We start from the raw sequence: 6,754 nt of genomic DNA on the forward strand, positions 1-6,754 counted from the left end.
GAATATCGTCCCTTTCTCCTATTTCAAGAGATTCGGTAATGTCGTCAAGTAATTCAAATGCAACTGACCTTTATTCACCATATCCTGGAATTATCTGGGAGATACCCGAGGTGGAAGCAGTAGCCTGCTGTAGATGGGCAGTCCAGAAGATAAGAAGGTTTAGGGGCCGTCAATAACAGAATCCTTACGCGAAAAGGAGTTTGATATTTGAGGCGTATAGGGATAGATGAAATATAATGGATATATATATATGTATATATATATATATATATATATATATATATATATATATATATATATATATATATATATATATATATATATATATATATATATACACACACACACATCACACACACATATATATAAGTATATATATATAAATATATATACATATATATATATATATATATATATGTATATATATATATATGTATATATATATATATATATATATATATATACATATATATATATATATATATATATATATATATATATATATATATGTATATATATATATATCTTGCATATTCACACATGATTAGTAGACATCAAGGATGTATAACTATTTGGACATAAACATACATTAACGATATATATATATTTATATATATATATATATATATATATATATATATATATATATATATATATATATTATATATATATATATATATATATATATATATATATATATATATATATATATATATATATATCTATATATATATATATATATATATATATATATATATGTATTTATATATATATATAAACATATATATATAAATACATATATATATATATATATATATATATATATATATATATATATATATATATACATATATATGTATATATATATATATATATATATATATATATATATATATATATATATATATATATCGTTAATGTATGTTTATGTCCAAATAGTTATACATCCTTGATGTCTACTAATCATGTGTGAATATGCAAGATTATAAACAACGAATTTGCCGGTATGTCAGTGGAAGACTTCAAAGAAAGAGGAGCTCCGCTGAATTAGAATCTTCCTACTGCGATAGCCAAAAGGATAAAACAAAAGTCAAATCTTAGTTATGTTGCCTGATTTTCATAGCTAAATACCAAGCATCAGTATTATTTTATTGAGTCTCTCCTTGTTCTATCCATAATATTCTCCCTTCCATAACAAAGAGCCAATGAAACACATCTACATTTAGGTAAATGAAAAACAGATGGCATTTGAATCCACATTCAACATAAGTACAATGCTTCAACAATAAACCTCTTGTTATAACCAATATATCAGAATCAAATGTTAAATCATGTAATCTATGTAATCGTATATTTCAAGAGATCTAGCAAAGTCATTCAATATATCAAATACTGCTAACCTGTGTACACCATATCCAGGAATCACTTTGAAGATGCCAAATGTTGAGACAGTAGCCTGCCGCAGAAGGGCAATGCGGAAGACAAGAAAGTTTGGTGGCCATCAGTCGCAGAATCCCCACGCGAAAATCTTCAAACAACATAATAATTTATGATAAATATATGTACTATACAGCAGATGCAAAAAAGAAAAAAATCTCGTGCATTTTTCATCCAAGGAAAAATTGTTCCACACTATATTTCGCTCCATATTAGTCTCGAGATGATAGTTGTGGTAATAGTTTCACACATGAAAGGCTAATCCAAATGTTTCTCTTTACAATACAATAACACTACTACAGCCTTGTTTATGATACGCTTGTGTTATACATGTACATCGTCCATTATCAATTATAATATGCAATGCACTTATTGGAAAACGCGTAAATACATTTACTATTTATGTATTATATTTGACATGCGCAGTTTGTTTCAAGATGTACAACAAATAATTGAAATCCCTTCACCAAAAACGCTGCACTTTCCAAAATCAAATTTAAGTAGAAATTTCAAATAACACAATAATAAATTTAGTTCACTTTTTACAACTTTACTTTTAACGTTACAAATATTGCTTCTAATGGGCAGCTTGCATCGACCTTTACCAGCGCCTTTTTACACATTATGAAATATAGTCTTACATTTCATTCGCACAACTACACATTCATTGTGTGTGTTGTGTATGCGTGCGCCATGTAAGTATTATCGGTTAAAAATGTTTAACAGTCATGTAATAGTATAAAATTAAATAACGGTATGCGAAATCATTTTACGAGCGCCTCCTGGCCAATTATTTTTACTCACTTTCAAAAATCATATATTTCTAATTGAAGTACTTTTTAACTTTACCATTGTCTATGCAAAAATATACATCATACTGTCATCTGCCGTTTACAAAAGCGTTTCTACGCTAGACTAAATGTGAATGAGATAAAATAAGGTATATTCCAGTGTCACTAAAGTAAAATAATGAACTCATTAAGAGCCCACGGAAAATCGGTAGGATATTAAAAGAGATTTTCATGTTCCCTTTATCTGTTCCAGGAAAGTAAAATTATATTGCATTTTGAACAGCATGTCCTCGAATCAACTTTGATGTCATAGATTATAAAAGCTAAAATCACTTATTAGATTTTAAAGGAAAGTCAAATAATTGCATTAATTTAAAATAGTCGCATGTTCATAAAATGAAAATAATGTTACAACTTTAAATAATCTGACAGTGGCCAATAATTTTTCGATATCTGAACAAAGACATGCTGAAACATTTCGAAGCTTATATGTATTTAAGATATTTGTATTTTGATCTCATATTTTATCTATATAATTGATTATATATTAAAATAATATCAACTATCTTCAAAAGAGTTTCTGCATTTACCCAAATACAATTTTGAGGCAATTGATTCTATATCTAAAATTCCTGGAACAAAATGATAACTACAATAGATCTCGTGTTGCATCCAATAATCAAAATGATATCAAATGTTTACAGTATACTTCAAGTAATCTATAACATAAGTCGCTTGACCTTATTAGACCTCATGAAAACACGGTAGGAAGTTCAGCTTGTAGGTCAAAATAGGTCTCAATTGGCTACATTTCATCTAATCAGAGAAAGATGACTACACCAGCAAGTTCTACATCACCCGTTATTCTTGCTATAGAGGTCACGCCTATTTCTCCAATTTCAAGAGAATATAGACATGATATAGATAAACAAGCGTAGTAGTAATTCAGTGAAAGTTTTCACTGATTTGTGTTTCTTGTGATTTCTGGATCATATTACGATTGCTAGATTTGATTGCACAGACTTTTATTCGATTCATGTCTCGATAATCGAATCGTGTAAATACCACCCTTTTAGCATCAAATTTACATCATGAACAGTGCAGGGCATTTCTTATAAATGGCCTGCATTTGAACGTCCATGAGATATGTTAATATATAATTGAAGTATTCACGTCAAGCTCTTATCATCAGCCTCTCTTATGAGCTAAGAAATGTTTATAACAGAGAAACTAATATGCAGACATATACAAGCAGAATAACTAAATTTAGTTCCTAAAATCTCTGTATGCTTCATTTTTTACCTCCTGACCTTGGAATATCAAATAAAGTAATATTCGAATTATTGATTAAATTAATAATGTTTTTCTTTGTTAACGATTGACCTCGAGATAACTCATCCCTTAACCTTAGATGACTTACAGGCTGCGTGGTGTACATGAATGTATATATATATATATATGTATATTTTATATATATATATATTTTATATATATATATATATATATATATATAAATATATATATATATATATATATATATATATATATATATATATATATATATATATATATATATGTATATATATATATATATTTATCTATATATATATATATATATATATATATATATATATATATATATATATGTGTGTGTGTGTGTCTGTGTGTGTGTGTGTGTGTATGTGTGTGTGTGTGCGTGTGTGTGTATGTGTGTGTAGAAATTGGAGTAATTGTAATAGTTAGGTGATTATGTTTATCATTATTTTTTGTTTCTTTTAATTTTTAGATCAAATTACGATTGTTATATTTACATGCTCGATTCAAGCCTCATGTGTTCGATATCCTTCACCCGCAGATAGTGTTTAAGTGGAATGATAATGTGATCGTGTAAATACAATCGCTTTTTTAAGTAATACTTAAGTAGTTCTTACAAGAATAGCATCTGGTTTTCGAAATGTTTCTTGGCAATGCTGTAGTGCAGTGCATTTTCGACAGGCTTGAATATGATATTCAGTTTAAAAGAAATTGATTATGCAATGTATTGTGTATGAACAATCGTATGATTTGCAGAAGACAATACAGAGAGGGAGGAATGACATTATGTAAACTTTAACCCTTTCCCTGTCACCCCTCCAGAAGCTAACATTTCTCTAGCTGTCACGGGTCTTTTAAATGACAAACTTGTTGTGATAGATACATGTATCTAAACGGTTTCATGAATATTCCTATTGTCATATATATTTCTCAATCATAGTATTTAGTTTGTTTAACGATGTAAAAAATCATGCTCATATGATTTTCTGATATCAAGCGTGATACCATATAGAGTTCTTTACTATTGAAAATTAACATTTCGCTGCTACATTTCTAGCTCGAAATCCAAAACCAATGTAAAGCATACATAAGAGACCCTAATCAAATATGTAAATGAGAAAACATTTCAAGGCGACAGGTGTAATATCTGGATATTCACCTGTAGTAGTTCAGTAAGCATTTTATTCTTGCTTTGTGTTTGTGATTTCTGGATAATATTGTGATTGTTAGATTTCCTTGCTCGAACATTTATTGGATTACTATCTAGATAATCCAACGAATATAAGTGGTAGTAATTACAAAAGCAAAAAATCTACAGTATGTTTTAGCAAGGCATCATGTGCTGATATTATTTTTCTCATATAGGGTTCTCATAAGTTATATAGCCATCATTCGAAGATACAGTGGATTTTCATCAAGCCTGAATATACAATTCGGTTTCGAAGGAAATCAATTATGTAATGTACAGAACATTGGAAAAGACATAGGTAGCGTGGCCGAGCGGTCTAAGGCGCTGGTTTAAGGCACCAGTCTCTTCGGAGGCGTGGGTTCGAATCCCACCGCTGCCATAACTTTATGCAGAGGAGAGAATAGGTACTTCCAATGAACACATAAAACATTGGTGCTGTTCCCTGGAGATATAACCTTTATCATAAACATTAAGGAAATGGAAAAAAATGGATTAAACAGGAACGAACACACACAAGGCAAACTCAGATCATCTTTTAAACATGAGAGTTTCTACCAACCTAGCAGACCTAATTATTTCTCGTAGCTACCTCTAGTTAAGTTTAATTCTATATTTACCACCCAATACATTAGTTTTAAAAGTTATGAAAGTCTTCGTATTTCTCCCACCACATTTCATTTACTTTCTACACGGGACTGGAGCATCACTTCAAGGCACGTGTTTATGACTGATGCAGTACCTATGTTGTAACCACTGTCGAAAATTACTCTCAGGACCTAATAAAAGTTGTTACTGACTACTACAATACATGGGTCTGCTCAAGAAAAACTCTCAAAAAAAAAAGTTCCCCAGTCCCTCATACACCAAAGTGGATAAATGACCCTATCTTAAGTAGGGAGCATAAACGAGTGCAGGAACTTGCTAATTGTTAAAGGGATGGCATGACATCAGAAAATATTTTACGATTCCTCAGAGCTAATAAAGAATTCAGAGAATTAAAGGATAAAATTCGCAGTAAACATTGGGAGCAACTCCTGCAAAGTATTAACCACCAAACTTCTGCAGCTGAGGTATGGAGAAAAATCAGCAGGTTGTCAGGGAAAGCTGACGCCACTCCGCAGTTCCACAGCCCATTAGAACAAGCTAATTTGTTACTAGATCAATGGGCCAGAACCTCTCAGCTGAAAACACTTCCGCAGAGAATAAGAGATAAACTTAACAACACGAAAATAAATATAAATTTTAACATTGCCATAGCCTGCTCTGCCACCGACCCCTCCGACTTTGCCGAAATAGCTAAGTGGGAATTAAATAATGCACTTCCCAAGGGTAAGGCAACTGCCCCAGGCGAGGATGGCATCACTTATAGTGTACCTCGGCTCATTGCTCAGGTACCAGGTAACCCACTTTTACATCTTTACAGACTAAGCTTATCCCAAGGAGTACATCCAAGCTCCTGGACTAAAAGCTTAATCATTCCCATACCCAAACCGAACTCTGATAAATACCGACCCGTCTCATTGACCTCATGTTTATGCAAGGTACTTGAGAGAATTATTTTGAGCAGACTCATGTATCGCATACATGCCAAGTTATCTCCAAGACTGTATGGATTCCTCCCAGGACGTAGCACTCAGCACTGCTTTGCAGAGTACTTGACAAATTCTCAGCAAGTATGCAAACTGTATGTACTCGAATTCTTAAATTGCTTTGATATTGCAAACCGAGAATCATCTTGAGCAACTGGCTAGCTTTGGTATTCAAGGTAAACTTTTTACGTGGATTCAATGTATTTATCAACCGATCAGCTCATTTTTCTCTTCAGCTGGAATCAAAAGTACATATCTAAATGTATTGAGTTGGAACACCCAGGGGGGCAGGGGGGTACCCATGCTATTTAAGTTTTAAGCACAGAATATTAAGACAATATACCACTTGAGGGCACTTGAGGGCATTATTTCCATTGCTTGTTATGTTGATGACATCTGCATTTAAACGTCCAGAATGCATAAGATTCATTAAA

At 31.3% G+C, this 6,754-nt stretch overlaps 1 non-coding gene across 1 annotated transcript; it reads left to right on the forward strand.

Annotated features, from left to right (window-relative positions):
- Window positions 1-5,028: 5,028 nt before the first annotated feature.
- TRNAL-AAG (transfer RNA leucine (anticodon AAG)) lies at window positions 5,029-5,110 on the forward strand. The gene has a single exon. It is a non-coding gene; the product is annotated as a tRNA-Leu (tRNA).
- The last annotated feature ends 1,644 nt before the right edge of the window (window positions 5,111-6,754 follow it).

This window comes from Penaeus japonicus, unplaced genomic scaffold (genome assembly GCF_977035675.1).
Source record: "Penaeus japonicus unplaced genomic scaffold, GWHDUDI00000001_assembly GWHDUDI00000027, whole genome shotgun sequence".
Lineage (NCBI taxonomy): Eukaryota > Metazoa > Arthropoda > Malacostraca > Decapoda > Penaeidae > Penaeus > Penaeus japonicus.